General features: G+C 36.2%; 1 non-coding gene across 1 annotated transcript; it reads right to left on the minus strand.

The window, feature by feature from the left end:
• Positions 1-15578: 15578 nt before the first annotated feature.
• LOC131254585 (small nucleolar RNA R71) lies at positions 15579-15685 on the minus strand. The gene has a single exon (XR_009175705.1). It is a non-coding gene; the product is annotated as a small nucleolar RNA R71 (small nucleolar RNA).
• Positions 15686-16507: the final 822 nt, after the last annotated feature.

Raw genomic sequence — 16507 nt, forward strand, 5'->3', positions numbered from 1 at the left:
AGTATTTTCTTTTAAAATAGATTTAGAAGATTTGAGAGCAATAGACTTAGCGTTAGGAGCCTTAAAATTCAACTTATATGTTTGAAGAGAACCAAATAACTCATCAACCTTCATAAGATTAGTAACCCTCAATTCCTAAATGGTAGTAACTTTAAAATTGAATCTCTTAGGAAGAGATCGCAGTATTTCTGCACAAACTTTGCTTTCTGGGATTCCATCTCCTAGACCCTACATGGAATTTACTATGTCATTTAGTTTCGCATAGAAGTATGTGAAAGTTTCATTTTCTTTCATAAGGATTTCCTCAAATCTAGTAGTGAGGATTTGAACTTTTGATTTCTTAACTATAAAAGTTCCTTCATGTGTCATTTCAAGAATATCCCATGCTTGCTTAGCTGTCTCGCATGAAATAATTCTTTTGAATTCATCAAGTGATAGAGCACGAGTTATGACATTTAAGACACTGCTTTCACTTTTCTAAGCTACAGTCCATAAATAGAATGTAGTTTCTCTCATTGATTTAGTTCCATCACTGGCTAATACTTCAATCATAGGAGGTTTCCATTTAGTCACAGTGGCTTGCCACACACTTTCATCTAAGAATTTTAGAAAAATCCTCATTCTAGCCTTCTAGTATGAATAGTTAGAGCCATCATAAGGAGGTGGCCTGGTAATAGATAAACTATCGAAATTTGACGTAATACAGCTTTAGATCTCAACTTAAGGAAATTAATCCAAATTAATTGAGCAACCTGCTTTAATACCACTTGAAAAGGAAAACTGAAGTAGTCCTAGAGGGGGGGTGAATAAGACTACGCCAAATAATTGAATAAAGTGCTGAATCAATAGACAAATCAGAAATTTCAATTGCACTAGTATTGAAATGTTGATTCTGAAAAGGTCGAGTTAGAGTCCTAGAGAGAGGGGGTGAATAGGACTATGCCAAATTAAAATGATAACAACGGAATTTAAACAATTAAAATAAAGATAGCACTATGAACAATCCACAATACGAAAATGTAAAGCAACCTCAAAATTCTAGTATTAAAAGGTTGATATAAATGTTGTTCTAAGGACAACTTTACACCATAAAAACCAAGGGTTTATGGCAGGACAACCTTACTAGAACGATTTATGTATCAAGAACTCAAACAGAAGTGGAATAAATGAAGGAAATAGCTAGAAAGGAAATCAACACTATTACAACATTCCCCACAATGCTGAAATGTAAAGATTACAACATTCACATCCACAAATACATCCCACAAACTTGAATGATAAAAGATATAAAAAATAAACCACACATCCACAAAACACAAAGAATTATAGTGGTTCGCCTGTGTGTACACCAACTGTTAAACAACAGCTACACAACTACTCCACTCCTAATATCCTCACATAGTGGATATTAGCGTTCACTATGAAAATAGGTTTTTCTAGGTTCACCTAAAACCCTCACAATTGTGTCTTTCAAGTGGGCTTACACAATTCAAAAACCCCATACACTGAGTTTTCAGGATCACCTCAAATAACCAAAATAATGAGATTTTTCTGGCTCAATCTAAAAAAAAACCAAAAAACAGAAGATTTACACAAATGTAAAATACATGGATATTCACCTTTTATTGCAGCCTAGAAGAACCAAGTCGGAGTAGAAGTTCGAATATAGAATTTCAATGTCCACACTCACTTATGAAATAGTTTTAGGTTCTAAATTAATTTTAAATTAAATCAAGTTGGGCTAGCTCTATTTGATTTTGATTTCAAGAAGTGGGAATACTTCAATTCCTCTTTCAAATGAGATTGGAATGTAGAATACAAAATTAAATATAAAAAACTAATAAAAGAGAATATTAAATATGCACAGTAAAGCTTAAGAAGTTTACAAACTTATCTCTCAGAGTGATGTCTTGATTATACTTGAATTGAATGAAATACTCTGAAAATCATTGTCTATTTATAGTTGCAGAAATCACGTTCATGACTGGTCCTGTGGACACCACGACTGGTCATAAGACCAACGGATTTTTGAAATTTTGAGCACGGTCGGATAAAGCCATTCCACGACTGGTCGTGGGACCTGAAATAGTTGTTGGAGTATGAGTCGTAGTTGCAAGACTGGTCATGAACGAGTCATGCACTATTCACACGACCGATCGAGTAGTCTCCAGGACTGGTCGTGGATTAACAAAAAATTCTAAAATTTTGCAACAAACTTAAGATTGGTCTTGAAATTTCTTGGACTGGTCGAGCCAGTGCTAGGACTAGTTGAAGAACAGACCAAACACTTATAAAATGATTCAATTTGAATTATGTATACAAAATGACCTACCCCAAGGTTAATCTAAGGTCTTTCATACCATGGACATGATGTATGAATATTAAACCTTCTTTTCTTCAGATGATAGGCAATCTTTGAAGTTCATAAAGCTTGAGATCTCGACACACAATGAAACTTGAACTTAAGATCTTTTGAAGCTTGAATTTGTAGTACATGAGTTGTACTTCACCTTGAGTCTTAAGTATGAACAGTTGACTTGACTTTCGATGTTGCTTTAAAACATTGAACTTTGAAGCTTAAAGTAGTGAACAATATACTTGATCTTACATTTCTTGAAGTGGATCTTTGTTCTTGACATGAAGCATTGTCCTTGTACATGTGATGCATTGCCTTAAACAGATATATCAACGTGTTACACAAGACACAGATTGTGGTTTTGCCACCACAAAATTTGACAATCAAAGGAGCAGGAAATCATAGCACTTACAATCTCCCCCTTTGTCAAATTTGTGACAAAACATACTCCATTAAAAATAAGAGAAACATTACATGCTCAATAAAGAATCATGCACCATATATACACAAGAAAGTATAATGCACCAGTTACAATAACCAGAACACACTTACCATGAAATATTCAAAACACCTTACTTACTCCCCCTGAGTAGCACACATAAAAAATAAATGCTACTACCTACAATCCATATCCATATCCATAAGCAATCATAACAAAATATTCTTCCCCTTTTTGTCACAATATGACAAAGGAAGTAACTAAGATATGGAAGAGGAAAATAAACAAAAGAATAAGGGAGCAAACTAGGCAAGATAGAAGTAAATAATGTTCACATATAAGTAACCAACATGAACCAAGTTCATCCAAAGTCAGTCTCACAAACTGAAAGAAAGTAAAGTATCATAAGAGTTATTACAGACCATTTGAAAAAAATACTTAATCAGATCCAGAAGAGGGAGCAGGAATAGATGGATCAATTTGGTGTAAACCCTCGTTAATGTGCCTCATATATTTGCGCATATAAGCAAATTGAGAATCCTGGGTTACATGAATCTAAGCAACCTGTTCCTCAAGAGAATGCAACCTCTTAGCAAAATCAGAAGGCTGATAATCAGGGTTAGCCTCAGAATTCGATTCAAGCTCATTAAAGATATCATCCATATTTATATCATCTGGAGGTAAATCGCCTTCTTCTTCATTCACTGCTTCAGCTCCATCACCCACATCCACTTGGTCATCAGCCAACCTTAAATTGAACTTGTTAATATTGGAGTTGTTGAAAATAAAGTGATGAATAGGAGCCTCTCCAACAGGCATAGCTACTAACATATGAGTGGCTAACACAGTCGTAAGATATGTAAAGGGGATATCACTATGTCCAGGATGGATACAGAATTGTATGATAGAGTGACAAATTAAAGAAGGAAGACAGACATTTATACCAGAGATGATGGAATGCAAAATTTGAACCATCAAAGAGGTGAGCTCGATTTTGTTCTCAGAATGAGGATACAGATTTGAAATAAATATCCTGTGAAGAACCCTGTATCTGGGTAACAAGTACTTTTAAGTGAGCGCATTCCCATTTTGACTCCATTGAGCATCTACGTTGCATAATGCTCGAGTAAGCATACGTTTTTCTGATTCAGATGGTTTATCAACTAGAGAGCTAATTGGAATACCTTCATCATTGACAGGTATGTCTATTAAGCCAGAAATTAAATGCCGGTCAACTTCAAATGGGCCTTCTCTAGTTGCTATTATAAATGTTAAATTTTCATCTAAAAAATCAAAAATGCAAGTAAACATAGCCTGCACAATAGACCAGTATGCCGACCCACCCCAATGTAGGATGTTAGCCCAACTTACAGATTGGAGAAGAGGAAGGAGACCAAAAGGAGCAATATGTTCAACATGCACAGGTCGCTTGACTATTACATTGCGCAATCTCAAATCCCGTATATAGGGAGGATCATGTTCGGGAGACCGAAAGTGGCGCCTTGTGATAGGTGATGATCTGGATGTTGAAGCACCACGGGAAGTTTTCTTTTTACCTCTAGCATCCATTTGCAACTAGGAATATCAGAAATCAAGAGGTTGTAAAAGATGAAGAGTGGGTTTCTTCAAAAATAGATTATGGAGAAGAAAACCCCAAAAACTTCAAGGAAATAAGAAATAAACCACTCCAAGTAAGAAAATGGAGTAATATGCACTTGAATCTATAAGAGAAATGGAAATAGTGAACTAACCTTGAAGAATCAAGAAGTTGGGTACGACCGGTTGAGCTTAGACTCGTTAGAGAGGAAGAGCAAATGAGGAAAAAAAGTGTTTTTACCCAAATTAAAAAGCACCAGTGCGCTACACGACTGGTCGTGGGACATCCTCGACCGGTCGTGCCACGACTAGTCGAGTACATCCTCGACTGGTCGTACACAGATAAAAATATGCATTTTTCACATAATTTTCAAATTTAAAATTATAATTTAACGAATATACATACTATGATACATACAAGCACGAATAATCAATTCGAATTGTACATACCAAGATCAAATTTTAATTTATTAAACCTGCTTTTATCGAGCGATTTAGTGAAAATGTCAGTAAGTTTAGTCTTGGTCAGAATGCATTCCAATGAAATTATCTTTTCTTCCACTAATTCACGAATGTAGTGATATCTAATGTCAAAGTGCTTGGTTCGTGAATGCTAGATTGGATTTTTAGATATATTTATTTCACTGGAATTATCACAATATAAAACCATAGAATCCTGTGCAATTCCGTAATCGCTTAACATTCTATTCATCCATACAAGCTGAGTACATGCATTTGCAGCTGCAATGTATTCAGCCTCAGCAGTTGAGAGCGATACGGAACTTTGCTTCTTGTTAAACCAAGAAACTAAACAATTCCCAATATAGAAACAACCACCACTGGTTGATTTTCTATCATCGAATTACCAACCCAAACAGCATCTGTGTAACCAGCCAATTGAACACTAGTATCATGTGGATACCAAAGACCCAAATTTGTTGTGCTTATGACATATCGCATAATCCGCTTAACAGCAATTAAATGTGACTCTTTAAGGTCAGATTGATATCTAGCACAAATTCCAATGCTAAAAGCAATATTAGGTCTACTGGCAGTTAAATAAAGTAAACTGCCAATCATACTACGATATAATTTAGGATCCACACTTTTACCTGTAGAGTCCTTTGAGAGTCTTAATGTTGTACTCATAGGAGTATCAAAATTTTTACCATTCTCAAATCCAAACTTTTTAACTAAGTTCAGAGTATATTTGGTTTGAGAAATAAAGATACCATCAGGTTGTTGTTTAACTTGCAACCCTAAGAAATAATTCAATTCCCCAACCATGCTCATTTCGAACTTAGATTTCATAAGATCTGCAAACTCAACAGTCAAATTAGTAGAGGTGGATCCATAAATAATATCATCAACATAGATCTGCACTAATAAGATATGATCGTTATGTTTCTTAACAAAAACAGTCTTATTAACACTTCCCATTTGAAAATTATGACTTAGTAGAAACTTAGTCAATTTTTCGTACCATGCCCTAGGAGCTTATTTCAAACCATAGAGAGCCTTTTTTAGGCGATAGACATGATCAACATTCTTAGGGTCTTCAAAACCCGTTGGTTGTTCAACACACACTTCTTCATGCAGATCGCCATTTAAGAAAGCACTCTTTACATCCATTTGATATATGTTGAATTTTCTAAAGCAAGCAATGGATATAAATAGTCCGATTGATTCAAGATGAGCTATTGGGGTAAAGGTTTCATCATAATCGATTCCTTCAATTTGAGTATACCCTTGTACAACCAGTCTAGCCTTGTTTCGAATTATATTACCAAGTTCATCAGACTTATTTTTGAAAATCCACTTAGTTCTGATAATATGTTTATCCTTAGGTCTAGCAACAAGATACCAAACATCATTTCTAATAAATTGATTAAGCTCTTCTTGCATCGCTACTATCCAATTTTCATCAGTAAGAGCTTCTTTTATGTTAGGCGGTTCGATCTAAGATGTAAAGCACACGTAATTATATATATATATATATCTTCTAGTTATCTATAAGTGTGCACACCAGTGAGAGGGTTTCAAGAATCTGAGTGGTTGGATGATCTTTAACAGTCCTCGATTCAGAGTTATTTTGACTTGATGAAGTATCTAGTTTGTCAATTAGAAGAACTTCATCATTATTTGAACTTGAGACAGGTTTATTCAAGTGATGGTCAATGACCACATTGATAGACTCTTGAATTACACCGGTCCTCTTATTCAGTACTTGATACACTCGACTGTTTAAAGTATATCCTAAAAAGATCCCTTCATTACTTTTGGTGTCAAACTTACCCTGATTTTCACGGTCATGTAAAATATAGCACTTGCTGCCAAAAACTCGAAAGTATTTGACAGTAGGCTTCTTATCAAGCCACATTTCATAAGCAGATTTATTGTTTGACTTACTTATATAAACCTGGTTGATTGTATAGCAGGCAGTATTTATGGCTTCAGCCCAAAGATTTTTAGAGAGCTTCATACTATTCAACATTACATTTGCCATTTCTTGAAGCACTCTATTTTTTCTTTCAACAATTCCATTTTGTTGCGGTGTTTTGGGTGTAGAGAATTCATGTGATATTGCCTAATCACTACAGAATTTCTCAAAACTGCTATTCCCAAATTCTGATCCATGATCACTACGGATCTCACAGACTTGAGAACCTTTTTCCATTTGGATCCGTTTGAGAATCTTTTTACTTCATCAAGGATTTCTGATTTATCCCTTAAGAAGGCTACCCAAGTAAATTCGATAAAATCATCCACGATTACCAGTATGTATTTTTTGCCACCTCGACTCTCCATCCTAGTTAGTCCTATAAGATCCATTTGGAGAAGTTCGAACGGTTTGGATGTGGCATTGGAGTCCACCTTTTTGTGAGCACTCCTAGTTTGTTTACCAATCTGGCATTTGCCACATATTTTATCTACTTTTTGTAATTTAAGTAGACCTCTTATCAGTTCTCTGTTACTCAATCTATACAAATTCTAGTAGTGTACATGTCCAAGGTGTTTATGCCATAATTCAATCTCATCAGTATGGACCATGTAATATGATTGATTAGATGAGCTAGAATCACTTACAATGTAGCAGTTTTCAGAAGTTCTATGACAAGTTAATATTATAGAACCCTTGTTGTTTAAAATTTCACAACCTTGGTTAGTAAATTTTACGCTATAATTGTTATTGCATATTTGAGATATGCTTACCAGGCTGTGTTTTAACCCTTCAACATATAAAACATTCTCAAATAAGGGGAGGTTAAAGAGTTGAACTGTACCTTGGCCAATAATTTTGTAGTTGCTACCATCACCAAATGTGACTGATCCATTAGCCATATCTTTAAGATTGGTGAATAGACCTTTGTTACCAGTTATATGCCTGGAGCAACCACTTTCTAGGTACCACTTTGAATGGCTTGTAGCTTTGAAAGCCATGTGGGCAACCAAGCAAGTAACCTTAGGAACCCATTTCATTACAGTTTTGGGTTTAGAAGTATAGCTGGTCTTCTTATGTTTGTAATTGTTGTAAGAATGACCTACTGAGCCTACTGAGTTAGATTTTAGGAGCTCCTTAAGTAAATCAACTATTTTCTTAGCTAAAGGATTTCGGTTCTGATTTTTATAATTGATATGGTTGTATTTAGGTTTTAAAGATTGAAAAGTTTTAGCATTTTTAGAAAAAAATTGATTTGAACTATTCCCTTTTGAGTTTGAAGACTCTCCTTTCACAAACTTAGGAGGAGTATTCTTCTGTTTAGGAGGAATATTTCTGTTGTAGCCTAAACCAGATCAGTCGCCACATTTTCTTAATTCAGATAAAAGCTTTTCTAACTTTGGATCACCTTAGGCATACCTCCATGTATCCTTTAAACTCAAAAGTGAAGAGGCTTCAAGTTTAAGTTTTTCATTTTCAGATTTAAGATTTTCAATAAGGGAAGTTTTGAAATCTAAATCGCATTTAGATTTTTTAAAATAATCTAAAATGTAGGATTTTTCTAAAACAGGAGAATCAAAATTTTCTTTAAGTTTCAAAAACTTTTCTTTCTGAAGTTTTAATTTAACTACAATTTTACAACTTTCCTTGTAAAGGGCATTATAAGCATCTTGAAGATCTTCTTTATTTTCATGATCACTATTCAGATTTTCTTCACTAGTTGAATCATCATAATCTGAAAAAGTGAACTTGGCTAGAGTCATAAGGGCTTTGACTTCATTACCCAACTCGGTTTCAGAATCTTCTGATTCAGAAGAAGCTGCAAAGCCAGAAGATTCAACCCAAGTAGCCAACATTCCCTTGTTTATAGGTTTGTCCCTTTTAGGACACTTGTTTGTTAAATGCCCATATTCATGGCAGTTGTAACATTGACTGTCTTTTAAAGATTTTTGAGTTTTATATTTAGATCTATTCTTACCATTTGATTTTTGAAAATCGACCCTCTTTTTACTTTTAAAAATTTTGTAAATCTTTTTAGCTAAAAGGGCCATATCATCTTCGGAATTTTCTAAATCAAAATTACTAAAGTTTTCTTGAGAAAAACATTTAGAAGATTTAAGGGCAATTGATTTTCCTTTACGAGCTTTAAAGTTTAACTCATAAGTCTGTAAAGAACCAACTAGTTCTTCTACCCTTATATTGTCCGTATCACGAAGTTCCTGGATCGTGGTCACTTTTGAGTTAAACCGTTCAGGTAGTGAGCATAGTATCTTTGCACACACTTTACTTTCTGGGATTTCATCACCAAGACCCCACATAGAGTTCACAATGTCATTTAATCTTATATAGAAGTCCATGAACATTTCGTTTTCTTTCATATGTATTTCCTCAAATTTGGTTGTGAGGATTTGGACTTTAGATTTCTTGACAATTGATGTTCCCTCATATGTCATTTCTAAAATATCTCAGGCTTGCTTTGCAGAATCATAGGATATAATTCTTTTGAATTCATCTAGTGATAGTGCGCAAGTGATGGCATTTAGTGCCTTTGCATTGGCACTACTCTCACTCTTCTGAAGAGTGGTCCAAAAATAAGGTGTTACTCTCATAGATTTGGATCCATCGATACTAGTTACTTCAGTGGTAGGAGGGGTCCATTCAGTCACTGTGGCTTGCCATACACTCTCATCCATGGATTTTAAGAAAATCCTCGTTCTTGCTTTCCAATAGGCATAATTGGTGCCATCAAATGGTGGTGGCCTAGTGACTGAAAGGCTATTAAAATTTGACATCTTAAATAGCTCAGATCGATTAGCTCAGGAAATAAATTCAAAAATATAACAATTAAAACGAGCTATTAGGCTCTGATACCACTTGAAAAGGCCGAGCTAGAGTCCTAGAGGGGGGTGAATAGGACTATGCCAAATTATAATGATAACAGCAGAATTTAAACAATTAAAGTAAAGATAGCACTATGAATAATCCACAATACGAAAATGTAAAGCAACTTCCAAATTCTAATACTAAGAGGTTGATACAAATGTTGTTCTAAGGACAACCTTACACCATAAAAACCAAGGGTTTATGGCAGGACAACCTTACTAGAACAATTTGTGTATCAAGAACTCAAATTGAAGAGGAATAAATGAAGGAAATAACTAGAAAGGAAATCTATCATATTACAACATTCCCCACAATGCTGAAATGTAAAGATTACAACATTCACATCTACAAATACATCCCACAAACTTGAATGATAAAAGATATAAAAAATAAACCACACATCCACAAAACACAAAGAATTATAGTGGTTCGCCTGTGTGTACACCAACTGTTAAACAACAGCCACACAGCTACTCCACTCCTAATATCCTCACACAGTGGATATTAGCGTTCATTGTGACGCCTCGTCACTGTGGTCATATTTGGGCGGGCACACGTAGGCCGGCACACATGTGGGCGAGCCCCAAGGTGGCTGGCAGGCTACTGTGTGGCTGACAGGCTACTATGCTGGTAAGCTACTGTGCACACAGTGAGGGTGAAACTTTGTCCCACATTGGAAGTGTCGTCTGAAGTTATGGTGGATATATGTGGAGTTGTCACCCTATACTGTATGAGGCCTTTTGGGGGAGTTCCCTAAGAATAAAACAATGTGGGTTGTGCCCAGAGCAGACAATATCATACAGTGTGGGCGTGGGCTGTTACAAATGGTATCAGAGCCGAGGATGGCTCTGCCCTCGGTGGGGGATATTGTGACGCCCCGTCACTGTGGTCACATGTGGGCGGGCACACATGTGGGCAGGCCCCAAGGTGGCTGGCAGGCTATTGTGTGGCTGGCAAGTTACTGTGCCGGCAGGCTACTGTGCTCACAGTGAAGGTGAAACTTTATCCCACATTGGAAGTGTCGTTTAAAGTTGTGGTGGTTATATGTTGAGTTGTCACCCTATACTGTATGAGGCCTTTTGGGGGAGTTCCCCAAGAACAAAACCGTACGGGCTGTGCCCAGAGCGGACAATATCATACAGTGTAGGCGTGGGCTGTTACATTCACTATGAAAATAGGTTTTTCCAGGTTCACCTAAAACCCTCACAATTGTGCCTTTCAAGTGGGCTTACACAATTCAAGAAACCCATACACTGAGTTTTCTGGATCACCTCAGATAACCAAAATAATGAGATTTTCTGGCTCAATCTCAAAAGAAAACAAAAAATATAAGATTTACACAAATTTAAAATGTGGATAATCTCCTTTTGTTGCAGCCTGGAAGAACCAAGTCGGAGTAGAAGTTCGAATATAGAAGTTCAATGTCCACACTCACTTATGAAATGGTTCTAGGTTCTAAATTAATTTTAAATTAAATCAAGTTGGGCTAGCTCTATTTGATTTTGATTCCAAGAAGTGGGAATACTTCAATCCCTCTTTCAAATCAGATTAGAATGTAAAATACAAAATCAAATATAAAAAGCTAATAAAAGAGAATATTAAATATGCACAATATAGCTTAAGAAGTTTACAAACTTATCTCTCAGAGTGATCTCATGATTATACTAGAATTGAATGAAATACTCTGAAAATCGTCATCTATTTATAGTTACAGAAATCACGTTCATGACTGGTCCTATGGACACCATGATTGGTCGTAGGACCAATGGATTTTTAAAATTTTGAGCGCGATCGGATAAAGCCATTCCATGACTAGTCGTAGGTCATCCACGACTGGTCGTGACCTATCCACGACTGGTCGTGTGGAGCCTAAAATAGTTGCTGGAGTTTGAGTCGTAGCTATAGGACTGGTCGTGAACAGGTCGTGCACTATTCACACGACCGGTCGAATAGTCTCCAGGACTGGTCGTGGCTTAACAAAAAATTCTGAAATTTTACAACAAACTTAGCACTAGTCTTAAAATTTCTTGGACTGGTCGAGCTAGTGCTAGGACTAGTCGAACAGAGTTCAGGACTAGTCGAAGAACAAACCAAACACTTATAAAATGATTCAATTTGAATTATGTATATTCAATGACAGACCCTAAGTTCAATTTAAGGTCTTTCATACCTTGGACATGATGTATGAACATTGAACCTTCTTTTCTTCAGATGATAGATGATCTTTGAAGTTCATGAAGCTTGAGATCTCAACACATAATGAAGCTTGAACTTAAGATCTTTTAAAGCTTGAATTTGTAGTACATGAGTTGTACTTCACCTTGAGTCTTGAGTATGAACAATTGACTTGACTTTTGATGTCGCTTTAAAACATTAAACTTTGAAGCTTAAAGTAGTGAACATTGTACTTGATCTTGCATTTCTTGAAGTAGATCTTTGTTCTTGACATGAAGCATTGTCCTTATACTTGTGATGCATTGCCTTGAACAAACATATTAATGTGTTACACAAGACACAGATTGTGGTTTTGGCATCACAAAATTTGACAATCAAAGGAGCAAGAAACCATAGCACTTACAGATTCAAATTGATTCTTAGGGCAACCTTCAACTAAACAAGTTTAGGTAGGATAACCTTATTTCACAAATGTGATAAGAATCAAAATTCCAAACTAAGCAAGAGTAAATAAAACTAACTATTACAAACATTCACCACTTGTACTAAAATAAAATTACAACCATTCACCACAAAAGTAATAAAAGAATTTACCACAATACCAAGAATTATAGTAGTTCGGTGTGTTAACAACTATTTTCAAACAGCCACACCTACCCCACTCCTAAAATTACTAACCACATTATCTTGGCTTTCACTACAAATAAGGTTTTCACAAGATCACCTTAAAACCTGATACAGTTGTGATTTTACCAAGCTATCACAAACAAAAAAACCCTTCACTGAGATTTTCTAGCTTATCTCAGAAAAACCAACACTGATATTTTCTGGCTATCTTAGAAAAACCAAATACAAAATGTAAATGTATACTTATCTTCACCGTAGAAGAAGTTGTAGCCGAAGAACCACTTTTCTTAAATATCGAATGTTTAATGTTCAGTCTAATAAAAAAAGTCTAAGGTTCTATTGATTTTAATTAAATTTAAACCAATGGCTACTTGTATTAATTTCTTTAAATCTGAAAAAAAAGAGTATTCTCTCTCTTTTCAGAATCAGAATGATAGAATTAGAGATTAAGGAATTAAACAAAAGAAGCTATTAAATGATTTATAAATACCGTTCAACAGCTTGACAATAACTAACGCCTCTCTCTCTCTCTCTCTCTCTCTCTCTCTCTCTCTCTCTCTTGCAGAAAGATTTTGATAAACTTGAATTACATTTTCAGATTAAGAAAGAACCTCAATTTATAGGCAAAGAAGTTGTTGCTTCGACTCGTCTAAGACAGTCTTCGACTGGCTCAAGCATCGGATTCTATTCCAACAGATTGTCAGATTTGAGCAGGATAAGATTTATAGATCTTAGACTAGTCCAGGGCCCTGCTTGACTGGTCGAAGGCCCTGCTCGACTAGTTAAAGGTGGTCTTCAACTGGTCGAGTATGCTAAAATCTGAACGGTTTTAGTTGCTGAACTTCGAGCCGAGAAATGCTCAATGTTAAGTGTCAAATATTAAATATTTTCCTCTATTTATATCTTAGTTTTATGAACATGATACTGTTTAAAGGTATTTTTTTATACATGTTTATGTCGCAAGGTGAATCTGAAAGCTTGGATTGAAAGGAATGCTAAAAGCATGGATTTAATGCTCAAAAGTCACCAAGGCATAGGATGGATCTTACAAAACCAAGAATAAAGAGTTCACATGCCAAAGTCCAAGGAAACCAAGTATAAAAACTAAAGAAAGGACTCGAAGGATTTCAAGATCCACAGCAGAAAAGTAGACAGTTTGATCTAACCGAACCCATGTTCGATCCAACCGAAATCGTGCGAAACAGTCCAACAACCAACAATAAATTTTAGAGTTAATTTAGTTCGACCGAAGGTTATTTCGGTCCGACCGAACTCATATTTGGTCTGACCGAACCCAAGTACGGTAGGACTAATATCGGGTAACTGCTAAAACTGAATCCTGTTTGGGCTCTGACTCGACTTTGGTCTGACCGATGCGTAATGCGAATCCAACGCGGAGTGTGTATCTTGAGGCGGTTTGCGAAAATTTCAAGTCAGTGTGTAAGGTGGAGCTTCACAACTATAAATAGGAGTCCCTAGGACATTCTTAGGTATCTTCTAGGGTTTAAGGAGTGGAGCCAAAGGCTGGAGAGCCACCACCAAGAGTCTTTCTTCTTCTTCCTTAGTAGTTTTTATGCTTTTCTTAAGAGACTTTAGTTCAATCATGATTATGGTTAGCTAAACCTCTAAGCTAGGGCTAAGAGGTGAAGCTTGTATCATGATTGGGATGTTTACTTTTCTTTGAATTATATTTATTTTGAACTTCATTGATTCTAGTTGATTTTAAGGAATATTTTCAATTTTCAATGGTTTGTTGTGATTGTAATTACAATTAAGTCTGCGATAGCTTTAAATATCTTCTTTTCCTCTTTGAGATTATGGAATTGGTAAATCCTGTTGTTCACCATTGTCCCTTAGGCATGGTTGGGGAATGATATCCCTTCCAAACTCTATAATTCTCTTCCATTGAGACTGGATCAATGAGAAGTTTAGAGATTTAACCATCTCTTTCTCCATCTAGATAAGATAGGACTCTGATTCCAACTGGATCTCTTGAATCAAGTAAGGTAGCACCCCAATTATTGCAAGTGGATCATTGGCACCCTAGTTCCCACTTTCAATTGATAGTTTAAACCTTATTCATAATTACTCCTTTAAATTCAAATTTCTGCTTTAGATCTTCATCTAGTTGTAGTTCTAGTAACTTTTAGAAAATGTACAAGTTTAGTCCCTGTGGATTCGACCTCGGTCTCACTGAGATTATTACTGCATCACGACCCTACACTTGGGGTTGTGAACAAGCTTTTGGCGCCGTTGCCGCGGACTATGGTTGCATTTTTCTAAATCTAATTAGTTTTTAAAATAGGTTAAGATTAGGATTAAGTTTCTATTGTGTTTCTAGGTTATGAATGTTTCTAAATTTATTTTTAGAAACTAACTTTATTCTCTGTTTTGTAGGAACCTAACCTAGCATCTCCTATCTGGTAACTTCGTTCTCACTCTCTCTCTCTCTCTCTCTCTCTCTCTTACTTTGTAATTGTTGTAGTTTTCAATTCTTAGATTTTAGGTTAGATCTGAACTTGAAGGCTGAGAGGGTTTCATGCCCAAGTGGGTCCATGACAACACTAAACGTCTATAGGATTGGTCAAAGGGTTGCCTATCCATCACAAGATTAGACACCACTAAAGATCCTCAACGTTAATAAAAGTGATGGCTACTAATCAACCTCAACCTCCAGTTGAGGAAGCCCAGGATGAGAATGAGGTGCATCATGCACCCCCGCCTCGTACTTTACGAGACTATTTACAACTGGTAGGGTGAGTACACCTTCATGTATGATTTTTTCAGAAAATATAGGAAATATGGATATCAAGCCAGGAGTGATCCAACACCTTCCAAAATTCCATGGACTTGTATCTACACATGAAAGAGTTTGACGAGATTATAACCACTGTATATTTTCCTAATGTGTCTGAGGACGCGATCAAACTGAAACTCTTTCCTTTCTCCTTAAAAGAAAGGCAAAGAAGTGGTTGCATTCACTACATCCACGATCTATTTGCAGATGGAACGACATGACAAGGGAGTTCATAAAGAAATTTTTCCCATACCATAAGACGAACACCATCAGAAAATCGATCATGAACTTTGCCCAAAAGGAAGATTAAACATTCTTTCAATGTTGGGAGCAGTTCAAGGATCTTGTTAGTTCATGCCCACAAAATGGTTTTAAAATGTGGCGCAAAACCAGTTTCTTCCATGAAGGACTGACTTCTTCCATGCGCTAATTCGTCGAGACCATGTGCAATGGGGAATTCATGAATAAAGATGTCGATGATGTGTGGGATTACTTTCACAAACTTGCTGAAACTGCACAATCATGGGACATCTTCCAAAGACCTACCACCACTTATAAACCTACTCAATTAAAGGAGAAGGGCGGGATATATCTTTTGAAAGAGGAAGATGATTTAAATGCTAAAGTGGTCAGTCCTGCAAGGAAACTTGAGGCCATGAAACTTAAGAGGGATAAGGCTGAAGAAGTTGTTTGCGGTATTTGTGCTTGCAACGTTCATACAACTTAGAATTGTCCAACAATACCTACTTTTGAAGAAATACTGAATAAGCAATCGAATATCGTAAACAACTACCAAAGGCCTTTCAAAGGACTCACTTCAAACACATACAATTCAAGTTGGAGAAATCATCCAAATTTTAGTTGGAGGAATGGACAAACTGCTACTCCTCAAGGAATCCCTAACCAATTTTTGAATCAAGGGAAACCTCAAGAGGAATTAGTTCAAAATCCCACACAAACTCAAGAGCTTATGTAAGGCCCGTATCCTCGTACCGTACCTTCCGTCTAACTCCCGCGATCCTCTCCGTCGAATTCTGGTGACCCATGACCTGTAGATGGTGAATGCGCACGACTTTAAGTCTCATCCCAAAGATCTGAGTTGACTCAACTCAAAACTTATACCCTTGCGACCGCACCGTCATCGTGGTTCCAACAGCATGTCTTGTGCACCAATGCGATGCCCAGGCTAGGAGT

The sequence above is a fragment of the Magnolia sinica genome, chromosome 8 (assembly GCF_029962835.1).
Source record: "Magnolia sinica isolate HGM2019 chromosome 8, MsV1, whole genome shotgun sequence".
NCBI lineage: Eukaryota > Viridiplantae > Streptophyta > Magnoliopsida > Magnoliales > Magnoliaceae > Magnolia > Magnolia sinica.